This window comes from Pongo pygmaeus, chromosome 11 (assembly GCF_028885625.2).
Source record: "Pongo pygmaeus isolate AG05252 chromosome 11, NHGRI_mPonPyg2-v2.0_pri, whole genome shotgun sequence".
NCBI classification, from domain to species: domain Eukaryota; kingdom Metazoa; phylum Chordata; class Mammalia; order Primates; family Hominidae; genus Pongo; species Pongo pygmaeus.
The window spans coordinates 127,786,255-127,798,711 of record NC_072384.2 but is presented as its reverse complement, the minus strand read 5'-3'; the positions used below and the strand labels follow the sequence as shown (position 1 = coordinate 127,798,711).

Here is a 12,457-nt window from a genome sequence, read left to right as displayed (position 1 = left end):
TCTAATTAATTCACCTCCCTTTCCAGCCATCCTTCACTTCATCCTGCCTCTAAAAGGATCTTCTTAAGTACAAATCTCTGTTGATTCCCTGCTAAAAACCCTATACTGCTTCCCCATTGCCTTCAATACAAAATTGAAATGATTTTTAATTGTCAAAATTTAAATAAATAAAAGAGGGTCTTTCATAAATATGGAATACCTTTTCCTTTTCTACAGGCTCTTCTCTCTCAACTTGTTAAAACTTACCTCACTGTAACAGATAGACAATTGGCTTTGAAACTTTTAAAACCTACCACCATGATGGGAATTCCTTGAGGTCAGGGAATTTTTTTCCCATTCATTTTCATTTCTCCAGCAGTAGTACATGGTATGGAGTGTTTGTTAGATGAATACATTTTTAAAAAAAGACTGGACGAATAAAGAAATTATTTAACGTGATTGTCTAAAAACGTGTCTAACCATGCTTCATTTGAAGTGATGACATAAATAAGGTATTTATAACAATATATTCAACTTAATTTTGTTCATTTGACACACAGCTTTATTGACAGAATGGTTTATGTTCTTCATAAACAATATACTGTATTTGAATTTTTAAATAAGTATTGCTACAATTTGGAAAATCGGCATTTGAGGTTAAGAACCTGGTTCTAATCAGACTCTGATGGCCATTCACAAATCCAAGCTTGATTAAATCTTGATACAGAAACAAATATCCTGGCTCCAGTCTTTGGTTTCAATGGCACGAGTGGTTACAATCATGAAGTTAGCTGCCTCCACTATCACTTACAGAAGATGACCCACATAGATAGCTGAGAACTGAATTAAATCTATTCCAACCAAGAGAAAAATGCAACAGTCCTTAGAGCAACAAGCTGGCAAGCGCGGCCTTGCTAAGAGGGAAGAGTCGAACAGTGGCCACTTCCAAGGGATTTGGCATTTTGACTGTTCTTCACCTCTGCGTAAACACGATTTCCACAACTTACAGAGAAGGCAGGAGAAGCAATATATTGGAGGGGTCACCCCAGAGTTCTAGAGCGAGACTGCCAGGCTGACTGCCCAGTTCTACCACTCACTAACCTTGAGACACACCTTACACATTACTTCTCCTCTCTGCCATTTCCTTGTTAGTGAAATGAGATAATTGTTGTAACCTACCTCATGGAGATGTGGGGGAACCCTCACCACCATGCCTGGCACAAAACAGTGGGCTCAGAGAGTATTAACTACTATGCTTATCCTCCTGTTTCCATTTCCACTTTTCCAAGATAGGTGTGTATGTGTTGTGAGAAATGACTGGAAGTTTTCCCAAATGCTTTCTGGTAACCTTAGGGATAAGGTTATGTCTTTCTCTTTTGATATAAACATGGTCAATTTTATAAATACAAGTGTTCAACAACTTTGCATTTCTGGAATACTACTACTTGGTCTTGGTGATTTTTTTTTAAGTATACAGTTATGTGTTACTTAAAATGAAGATATATTCTGAGAAATGTGTCATTAGACAATTTTGTCATTGTGCAAACATCATAGAGTGTACTCATACAAACCTAGATGTATAGCCTACAGTATTAGTCTGTTTTCAGGCTGCTGATAAGGACATACTCGATGGCACACACCTGTAATCCCAGCTATTCAGGATGCTGAGGCAGGAGAATTGCTTAAACCCAGGGAGGTGGAGGTTGCAGCGAGCTGAGATTGTGCCACGGCACTCCAGCCTGGGTGACAGAGCGAGACTCCATCACACACACACAAAAAATACCTGAAACTGGGTAATTTATAAAGAAAAAGAGGTTTAATTTAATGGATCAACAGTTCCAAGTGGCTGGGGAGACCTCACAATCATGGCGGAAGGCTAAAGGCACAGTCTTACATGGCAGCAGGCAAAAGAAAGCTTGTGTACGGAAACTCCCCTTTCTAAAACCATCAGATCTGGTGAGACTCACTCACTACCATGAGAACACCATGATAAATACCTATCCCCCACGATTCAATCGCCTCCCATTGGGTCCCTTTCACAACATGTGGGAATTATGGGAGGAGCTACAATTCAAGATGAGATTTGGGTGGGGACACATTCAAACCACATGACCTACTATACGCTTAGGCTATATAGTATACCTGCAGTCTGAAACAAACACATAAATAGATAACTGTGTTTTATATATTACCTACAACTATATGTAGGTTTATTGGTTCAGATCAAAAGTACATAACAGATGTGATTCCTAGGCTATAAACCTGTATATTGTAGGCAATTGTAACACAATTGTGTTTGTATATCTAAACATAGAAAAGATAGGGTAAAAATACAACATAAAAGATAAAAACGGCTGGGCGCAGTGGCTCACGCCTGTAATCCCAGCACTTTGGGAGGCCAAGGCAGGCGGATCACGAGGTCAGGAGATCGAGACCATCCTGGCTAACACGGTGAAACCCCGTCTCTACTAAAAATACAAAAAATTAGCCAGGCATGGTGGCAGGTGCCTGTAGTCCCAGCTACTCGGGAGGCTGAGGCAGGAGAATCGCTTGAACCTGGGAGGCGGAGCTTGCAGTGAGCTGAGATCACACCACTGCACTCCAGCCTGGGTGACAGAGCGAGACTCCGTCTCAAAAAAAAAAAAAAAAAAAAAAAAAAAAGATAAAAATATGGTACACCTATATAGGGTGTTTTTCATGAATGAAGCTTGTAGGACTGGAAGTTGCTATGGGTGAGTCAGTGAGTGAGTGGTGAGTGAATGTGAAGGCCCAGGACGCTATCGTCCACTCCTGTAGACTTTATACACACTGTACACTTAGGCTACCCTACATTTATAAAAACTAATTTTCTCCCTTCAATAATAAATTAATCTGAGCTCACTATAACTTTTTTACTTTATAAATTTTAATTTTTAAAACGTTTTGATTCCTCTGTAATAACAGCCTAAACCACAAACACATGGTACAGCTGTACAGAAATATTTTCTTTCTCTTTATCCTTATTCTATAAGCTTTTTTCTATTTTTAAATTATTTATTTATTTATTAACTTTTTAAGCTTTTTTTGTTAAGAACACAGACACAAACACACACATTAGCCTAGGCCTATACACAGTCAGGATCACCAATGTTACTGTCTTCCACCTCCACCTCTTGTTCCATTGGAAGGTCTTTAGGGCAATAATGCATGGAGCTGTCACCTCCTATGATAAAAATGTCTTCTTCTGGATATCTCCTGAAGGACCTGCCTAAGGCTGTTCTACAGCACACACACACACACACACACACACACACACACACACACACACACACACACACACACACATATATGTGGCATAGGCTCTAAAATAATAATAAAAATATATTATGGTAAACAAATTAGTAAAATATTTATCATCATTATCAAGTGTTATGTACTGTACATAACTGCACGTGCTAGACTTTTACACAACTGGCAGGGCAGTAGCTTTGTTTACACTAGCATTACCATAAACAGGAGAAATGCATTGCACTGTGGCATTGGGACTGCTATACATCACTACTCTATAGGAGTTTTCAGCTTCATTATAATCTTACGGGCCACCATTGTACATGTGGGGTGTGTCTTTGTTTGAAACATCGTTATTCAATTGAGTTTTTATTTTATTGTTTTATGTTATTTTGCTAATGCTTTTTCAAGATTTTTTTGTCAGAATACCTACATGATTTGGGATTATGATTTTATTTTTCTGCCTTATGTTGCTCAAGTTCAAAATCTATTCATAATGACTTGTAAAATAACAAAAATGGAAACAAAATGTTAGGACCCCATCATTTTTCTCTATGCACCAGAACTGTTGAATAGCCTAACAGTCATTTCTGGACATAATGAAAAAAATTCACTTATAACAATTTTAGGGTAGGAATTTCCTCAAAGGGTAATTAATAGAAAATTTTCTTTTTTTCCCCAAGATTACTGGATTATTTAGACTTTCTATCTCTTAATTTTGGTAATATGTACTCTAATGGGAAATCATTTAAGTTCATTCATGTTTTCAAATTCATTAGCATGGCAGGTGCAAATTATTTTTACTTTTGCCTGTATGTGTCTCTTCCATATTCTCATTTTGTGTATCAGTGGTTTTTCTATTTTTCTTTGATTAGAAGAGCTAGTATTTTTCTATTTTCAAGTATTTTCCAAACACTTAGCCACAATATTTATGAATTTACAGCATTTCTACTTTCTTTTGTATTCACTTCTTTTTACGTTTTTGCTTAATTTCCCCCTTTGATTTAATTTTTTATATTTGAATTTAAGAAAATTTTTTTGAGTTGATTGCATACTGCATTTATCTTCTTTATTTTATTAAGAATGTGCTCACAGCAATGCCAGATAATTTTCACTCCTCCTTCCAGGCCTGCTCCTTGTCTTAAGGGGCTGACCATGAGGACCACAGAAAGGGGCTCCCACAAGGGGGTCCTGAGCTTTTAGGCTTCTGGCAAAAGATCAGAGAGAGGGAAGGAGCAGAGTGAGGTCAAGGCCTCTACTTTCCTGGCTCCCTCCATGCAGGGTTACCTTGAGCAACTGGTGCCTCCCTCACAGCCCCTCACCCTTCATGATTATGGCCAACTCAATACCACTCTCTTTCTTAGATCCAGGAAAGGGAGTAGTAGTGGAAACAATTTGACTGTTGAACTATCTCAGACGGTTTACCTGAACATCACCTTTGTAAACAGTGTCTCTATAAATAAACTGTTCTCAAATTATCTAATTGTGAGTGTGTCATAGGTTTCTTATTGGGATGCTGATGATATAACAGGTATGCATTTTCTTCAGAAGACTCTTTGGAACATAACCCATAGGACCCTCCCTCCCTCCCTCCCTCCCTCCCTCCCTCCCTTCCTCCCTCCCTCCCTCCCTCCCTCCCTTCCTCCCTTCCTCCCTTCCTCCCTTCCTCCCTTCCTCCCTCCCTCCCTTCCTTCCTTCTTTCCTTCCCTTCTCCTTCTCCTTCTCCTCTCCTTCTCCTTCTCTCTCCTTCCTTCCTCTCTCCTTCCTTCCCTTCTCCTCTCCTTCTCTCCCCTCCCTCCCTCCCTCCCTCCTTCCTTCCTTCTCTTCCTCCCTTCCTTCCTTCCTTTCTTTTTTTGTCTCACTCTGTCACCAGGCTGGAGTGCACTGGCGCGATCTTGGCTCACTGCAACTTCAGTCTCCCTGGTTCAAGAGATTCTCCTGCCTCAACCTCCCAAGTAGCTGGGATTACAGGCATGCACAACCATGCCTGGCTAATTTTTGTATTTTTGGTAGAAACGGGGTTTCATCATGTTGGCCAGGATGGTCTCCATCTCCTGACCTTGTGATCTGCCCACCTCGGCCTCCCCAAGTGCTAGGATTACAGGCGTGAGCCGCCGTGCCCAGCCAGGATTTTATTTCTAATCTTTGCATCATCAATATTTATTTAAACATCCCATCATTGTGATCTTGAGTCCTTCCTTAAACTAAGAGTTATTTAGGAAAAAGATTTCAAATGCATAGGTAGGCTTTTTGTTGTCGTTGTTTTAAATTTTATTGCATTGTAAACAGATTTTGATTCTTCATCCAATTCCACAAGTTTATCTAATTTGTAGAATTCCTTCATTGTTTCTTTGTGGTCAAATTATGGTCCATTTTTATAAATATTCTATGAGCACTGGGAATGAAGATATACCCTTGTAGGGAGGAGATGCACTTAGTCATATCAGGTAAAACTTTTTAATTGCATTATTCAGTTTCTCTAAATTAGTGCACCTCAAAGCATGAGTCTCAGTTTCTTACCTATGACAAGGTAAATATAGAAATTGAAAGTAAGCATTTAGAAAGCTTAGAGTGATTTGATAGAGCGATTTTATGCTGATTAAAATAAAATATTTGGACTTATATTTTATATCTTTTAATTTCATTTTCTTTTAATTTATTCTTATATTTTAAGAAAGTATTGGCTCACAATATAATGGAAATGTGAAAACAAAACAAAACTTTCTTCACTATAGAAAGTTTGAGAAACACTGTTCCAAACTCTTATTTGGGTTGACTCGATTTGTCAAGGATTGTTCATTCATGATTCACTCTCACTCCCCAGGGGACAATGAAACCTCTCTCCCTGCCCTCCAGGCCACCCCTAACCTTCTCCCCACCCTTCACTACAACAACTACCACAAGCACACACTGAGCAAAGTCCCAAGGGACACTTGCAGAGATTGAGGACTTGCGGCACATGAGACCGTCAAGTGATTTCCATACAACCACCATTGTGGTGGGGTTTGAAGACTTTCAAAGTCCCAATACCAAGGGTGGGACAGGGGTTCACATTTATGTATACAGTATCATTTGATTCCACAATTAGCTGAGATGAAAAGAGGGTAGATGAGGAAACTGAAACCTGGGGTTGGTTTTCATCCTGCCCTGGTCAGGTTCTGGGGAAAATGAAATGAGCAAGTCAAATATGATAGTGTGTGCTAAACCACATCTAACATTTCAAAGCATTATGTGCACATGAAGAAATTAAATATTTAATAAAATGGTAGGGGAGAAAGACAACAACCAGACACAAACTTAGCCTTCTTCACAATTGTATAACTAGGTTTAGACAAGCTGTTCAAGACAAAATAGATAGTCAGAACCTGGAGTAATAATTGTTTGGGATTAATTAACCATCTGTTTTTCAATGACATTTTGCAACTGGGTGGTATAATTACCATTTATACTCTGTGTCAAAAGCAAAGAGAGATAAAAATGAATACTTGAGCACAGAGAGATAAAAATGAATGCTTGAATTTAGCGCAAATTCTTCCTTTTAAAAGATTTGCTTTAGAGATGAAGAAATTCACTGTACACATTCACGGTTAGAGAAATTTAAGGAAATATGAATTTCTTTCCTTCAATAATTTTTTTCCCCTTTCCACAATTCTCAAGTGTCTGTTTTTGATAAGGGCACTGCTCTTGAAGAAATTGCCAAATTTATTCCAAGGTCTTTGTGTTCTGTAAGAGAATCTGTAATATTCTAATTTCTTCTTGTTATTAGCGTTCCAGAAACTAATTATGAAAAAAATCTTTATTTTTAGCCTTCATAATTACAAAAATAAGAAAATGATTTTCATTTAAGGTAACCTGAGATATTCTCAGTAGTTGTAAACACAGTTGTCTTTTATTAGAATAAAGTTTCTTGCAGGCCATAATGTAAAATTTCAGCTACATCTGTCTCCAAGATGAGTTATTTGGCCGACTTTGAAATCTGATCATCCTGATTTGCTGAGTCACTGTAATCTCCCATTGCAGCCCCTTGGCACGTTCTTTGAATCCTTGATGCGGGGAATGGCCAACAGGGGAGCTCCATAAATGCACCGTGGATGGAGCCATTCAACATTTGTATGTGGCTGGTAAAGAGTGATTTTGTGAACTGCTTTTCAAAACACTTCTTAGCTTTCTTTATTGTACTTCCTGCCCCCTCACCCACTTAAATTTTTTGTTTTTGCATAAAGTCTGAATTCAGAAAATAGGTCTTTTGTATATGCCAACAGTCTTAAACTTTTGCATCCTTTACAAAAAAATAAAAATCCATTTCTGGGAATGTGTACAAGGAAAGTACTTCCAAATCAAGCAGAGTGTCATCGGCATGATCGTAGCAGTATTACTTATAATAATAAAAATTGTTATTCCCCAAGTATCCAATAACAGCAAAGTGGTTGAGAAAATTTAAATGTTAAAAATTGTTTCCATGGCCATATACATATTATTTATGTAGCCTATTTTTAAGAGAAAAAAGACATAAAATTTCATATATAATAACCTTTACATCTATTTTTAAAAAAATTCTATACATAATAGAATTGCTAGAAGAAGATGCTAAAAACATTAATGATATTGTCCTTAAGTAGTAAACTATGATTTGCTTTTTTCGTTTTAACTTTTCAGAATTTTGCATTTTCATTAGTTATGACATATTACTGTTACCCAGTCTGGAGTGCAGTGGCGTGGTCTTGGCTCACTGAAACCTTCACCTCTTGGTGTCAAGCGATCCTCCCACATCAGCCTTCTGAGTAGCTGGGACTACAGGCATGTGCCACCAGGCCTGACTAACTTTTTAATTTTTTCTAGAGATGAGGTTTCACCATGTTGGCCAGGCTGCTCTCAAACTCCTGAGCTCAAGCAATCTGCCTGCCTCGGCCTCCCCAAAGTGCTGGGATTAGAGCCATGATGCCCAGACTACCTATTACTAACAGAAAATAATTAATACAGTTTGTTTTAATTAGTGATACATTTCAACCTCAAAGAATATACAAAGTCCCTCTTCTGTTACATATTTTGATCTGAAATAATAAACTGATATGTATATTTTCCTAGATAATATATAAAACCTATCTATTTATGTGTTTGTTTCAAACTGTAGAAGTGTTTCCATTTTAGTTCCTCAGGAATGGGTACAGACTGTTGTGAGAAGCATCATGCATGTCCATATTTTAAAAGGGAGTCAGGATCTGCAAGAAATGGAATTCGAGGCATGTTTGCAGAGCCAGCAGAGGAAATATAGTATCATGGAGCAGGCACGCCAAGATGGCAATAAGGGAGAAGCATCACTCTCTTGAGTTACCTCCAGCTCTTGAGGGACCTGCATGTGCCTTGCATTTAAAAAATGAAAATTGATCTCAATGTATTCTTGTTCGATGAATCTTTCAACTCATTTATGAATAGTGACTGCAGCTAAGATGCATCAGGGAATGTGCTGAATGCAGGGGATGTTTGCTTTTTTTTCTTTTTTTTTCCACATGACATTCTTCCTTTCTCTTGGTAGAAGCACATCCATCTCCCTAGCCACTGTGATGGCTTTAGAGCATGCAACTCCAAAGTTTTTCTCTGACGATTTCTGGGAAAGGAAACTTCCTGATTTGGGGGGAAGAATTACTGGTAGAAATGGCTTGTCTTCATAGCAGACATAACACAGAGAAGTATATGACTGAGACCACGAGGGAAAGCAATCTTAGGATGAAGCACACATCATGTGAAGACAAGGGGCGAAGGATACCTGGTCTTTGATGATATCTTTGAAATGCTAGGTCCAGCCTCACCTGAAACCTCCATGACTTCTAAATTTTTAAATTATGGAAGCAAATAAATATATGTAAAATGGTTTACTCTATTTTGAATGGAGAGTTTTAGGTTACTTACAATTTCAAGCCTGCAAATTAGTACTCTCGGTTATTTAGGTCTTACTTGATAAAAGAAATGCATACTAATATAGTGAAATGGACAGGTTTTTTACTGATACTAACTTGTAATACGAATGTAGCACAAGTCTCTGGGTGAGCAGTTCTTTGATGCTAAATTTGGGAGGGTGCAGAGTCATCTATCAGTCATCACCACATCATGTTGATTAGACCAAAAAACTCACAGATCTGCTTGCTTCTTTCCACCCTCTTGGTCATTGTGTTTCTTTTGGCCACCTCCTTTTCTCACGGGGATCACCGCCACACCTTGCCTCTGCTTCTCCGTGTTCTCCCCACCTCCTCTCTTGCTCACCTGTAATCCATTTCCCACACCACAACCAGGGTCTCTTTCCAAAGCACAAATCTCATGATGTTTCTGATCTGCTCAAGATTTTTCTGTGCTCTCCATTCCTCTAAGGATCAAGGTAAAACTCCTTCTTATGACCCTACAGGATGGAGCCCTGCCTGTCTCCCCAGCTCCCTTTTCCTTCCTCCTCTGGCCTCTCTCCCTCCAGACACTCACCTTCTCTCTGGTGCTCAAACAGAATCCCAAGCCAACATGGGCTGTTTTCTGTATATGGAAGAGTCTCTCCTCCCATCCTTCCTGGCTGGATTTCAGTCTCAGTGTGGACATCATTTTCTCTGGGAAGAGTTTTCTGACACCCTTCTATATGCTCCTTTGGCAGGCATTCTCTGTCACTGCATCCCTGTCCTATCATGTGACATTAAAATTGCCCATTTCTTGGTCCATAACTCTTACTATACTGGAAGCTGTGAGGACAGGTCCATCATGCTCAGTCTCATGTCTTCAGCCATAACACAGCACCTAGCACACAGTAAGTGCCTTATAAATATTTGTTGAATGAGTTAATGAATTAGGAAATGATATGGCAAGCCCAACACATAATACCATATACATGTCAGTGAAAAAGTTATATTCTGCTTGCATATATATGTGTCTAATTCAGAAAGTTATTTATTTGGTAGTGTAGCACATTTAAGTGAAAATGGTTCCTGTTTTAAACAAGTTAAAAACATTTCATTTGGGTTTTGATTCCATGAGTCACAGAACCTGAGCCAGTTTTCTAAGCAAACTGCTGTAACTCTGTTACGTGAGATGGAGTGGGGGAGAAGTGCTTTAAAAATAGCTGACCTGACCGGATATCCCTCTCGGTGGCCTGGGTTATGTAAAAGTATTTTGTGTTAAGCCAATGACTCACAATGGCTCGCTGAGCCTTGAAAAGACTATCTGGGGTCCTTTTGCAGTGTTAAATATCTGCTTATAAAAGGATCAGACTAAAACTCTCCTAGAAAAAAGGATACAATGTCCAAATGTTACCACTTTCTAACTCCAGATACTTAAAAAGAATTCTGATGTTGATACTAAAAGTGATTTTTTTTTTTTTTTTTTACAAAGTCCTTTAACAATTTAGTGAAGAAGCCAGGATTCCTCTAAATAAGAGTTGCTAGATTTGGGTTTAACATACTTTTCTACTGGAGTAGAACAATCAGATAATATCTGGAGTTACTAACATTTATTTTAATTTTTTTAAAGTAGTAGTTCGGGGATGTCGTTCTTCTAGCCCTCATAAAAACAAAACAGTGGGGGCTGCTATTTGTTTGTTATAAACTATATTCTTCGGTACAGCTGACTGGACCAAAGCAGGCAAGTCTACTGTGCTATGATATGCCCTGACTCAACAGCTCTATCAAGACAAAGATGAAGTGATCAGCTGGACCAATCCTATTCCCTCTGGAGAATGGGGCATTAGATGCTTGGTAGTGGGAATGGAAGCTGAGATAAACAGAGAGAAGGTAGAAGGCAGACAATCTGGAAGGAGAAGACATGAATGAATAGAAACCATGATGTGGAAGCTGAGTAGGCAGAAACCATGAGCTAGGACATATATGGGTTGGTTGTCTGGAGCAGGAATGGTAGAACTTCTACTGCGTTGCTATAATTCGCACTGTTGAAGGGCCAATGGGCCAATGAGGTCAATAAGCCTGCATATTCCTAAAATAACTTCCATTATCTATGAGACCTGCCTCAAGAACTAAATTCCTATTTATCCTATTGTTAAGGGTGTATACTTACAGAAAACTCAATTTCTTGGGTCTTTGCCCCAACCTTCGTCCCTTTCAAGAAACCCCATCCAGATGTATATGTGCAAACCAGCCCATGGAGCCATTTGGATCATACACAGCTCATCCCTGCTGCTGTACTTCTCCCCTGCCATGATCACACCATCAAAGTCAATTTCTACTCAAAGGCATCCCTGGAGCAACCATTCTCTTCTTAGTCAGAACTGTGTGATTATCAGCATCTCCCCATCCTCACCCTCATCCTCCCTCCAATTTTCTGTTTGCAGAAGACCCAGTCCAGCAACTTTGTAAGTCAATATCCGAAAGGTTGCTGGAATCTAGATTCATGAAGAAGATGGAAAAATTACTCTATTATCCTGAGTAGGGTGCTTTAAACTTTTAAAGACAGTGTGTCTTCCTGCATACAAAGATAGAAGAAATGAATTACTGTTCATCATGTATGCTAAAAAATCTGGAAAATCTCTAATGAGTGAGGAGAACACCATTGAGAGGAGCTGTTTCAACTAACTCTTTTCTAAATGAATGTTCCAGGAAGCAGATCAGTGCCCTTATTAAAGAGTCCCAAGGGAGCTTGCTCACTCCTTCCACCACGTGAGGACACAATGAGAAAGTGTTATCTATGAACCAGGAAACAGGCCCTCACCAGACACCAAATCTGCCGGTGCCTTGATATTACAATTCCCAGCCTCCAGAATTGTGAGAAACAAATGTCTGTTATTTATAAGCCACTGAATTTATGATGTTTTACTAGAGCAACCTAAACAGACTAAGACCAAAACCTTTTCTATTCTTCACCTGTCCTGAAACAAGAACATTTAATGTGATAGAATACCCCCTCAAAAACAGATGATCCACACTCTGCCTCATGGCATCCCAATCCTATTAACATCTACAGATGGTGGAGCCCACTTACCCGCTTAATAAAACCAAACTCAGCATCCTCCAAGGTTGGCCTAAGGGAAGAACTTCCTCGTGAAGAGGACACTGGCTGAACTTTGTAACTCTAATTTCAAGTCAACCAAATTCAAACTCCTTTTGTGCTGCTCTCACTATTAGCTGTTCCCCACACTAGCCTGGCCTCGGGAGAGCAGAGATGATGATGCCACTGTCAACACCGGCCTTGTGCAGCAAGGGTGACAGCAGAGTCTCCCCTTAATTCCCAG

At 39.1% G+C, this 12,457-nt stretch overlaps 1 protein-coding gene across 6 annotated transcripts in view; it reads right to left on the bottom strand.

The window, feature by feature from the left end:
* COL4A3 (collagen type IV alpha 3 chain) overlaps positions 1-12,457 on the bottom strand; it is a 148,230-nt gene that overhangs the window by 114,654 nt on the left and 21,119 nt on the right. The gene's annotated exons all lie outside the window — the stretch shown is intronic.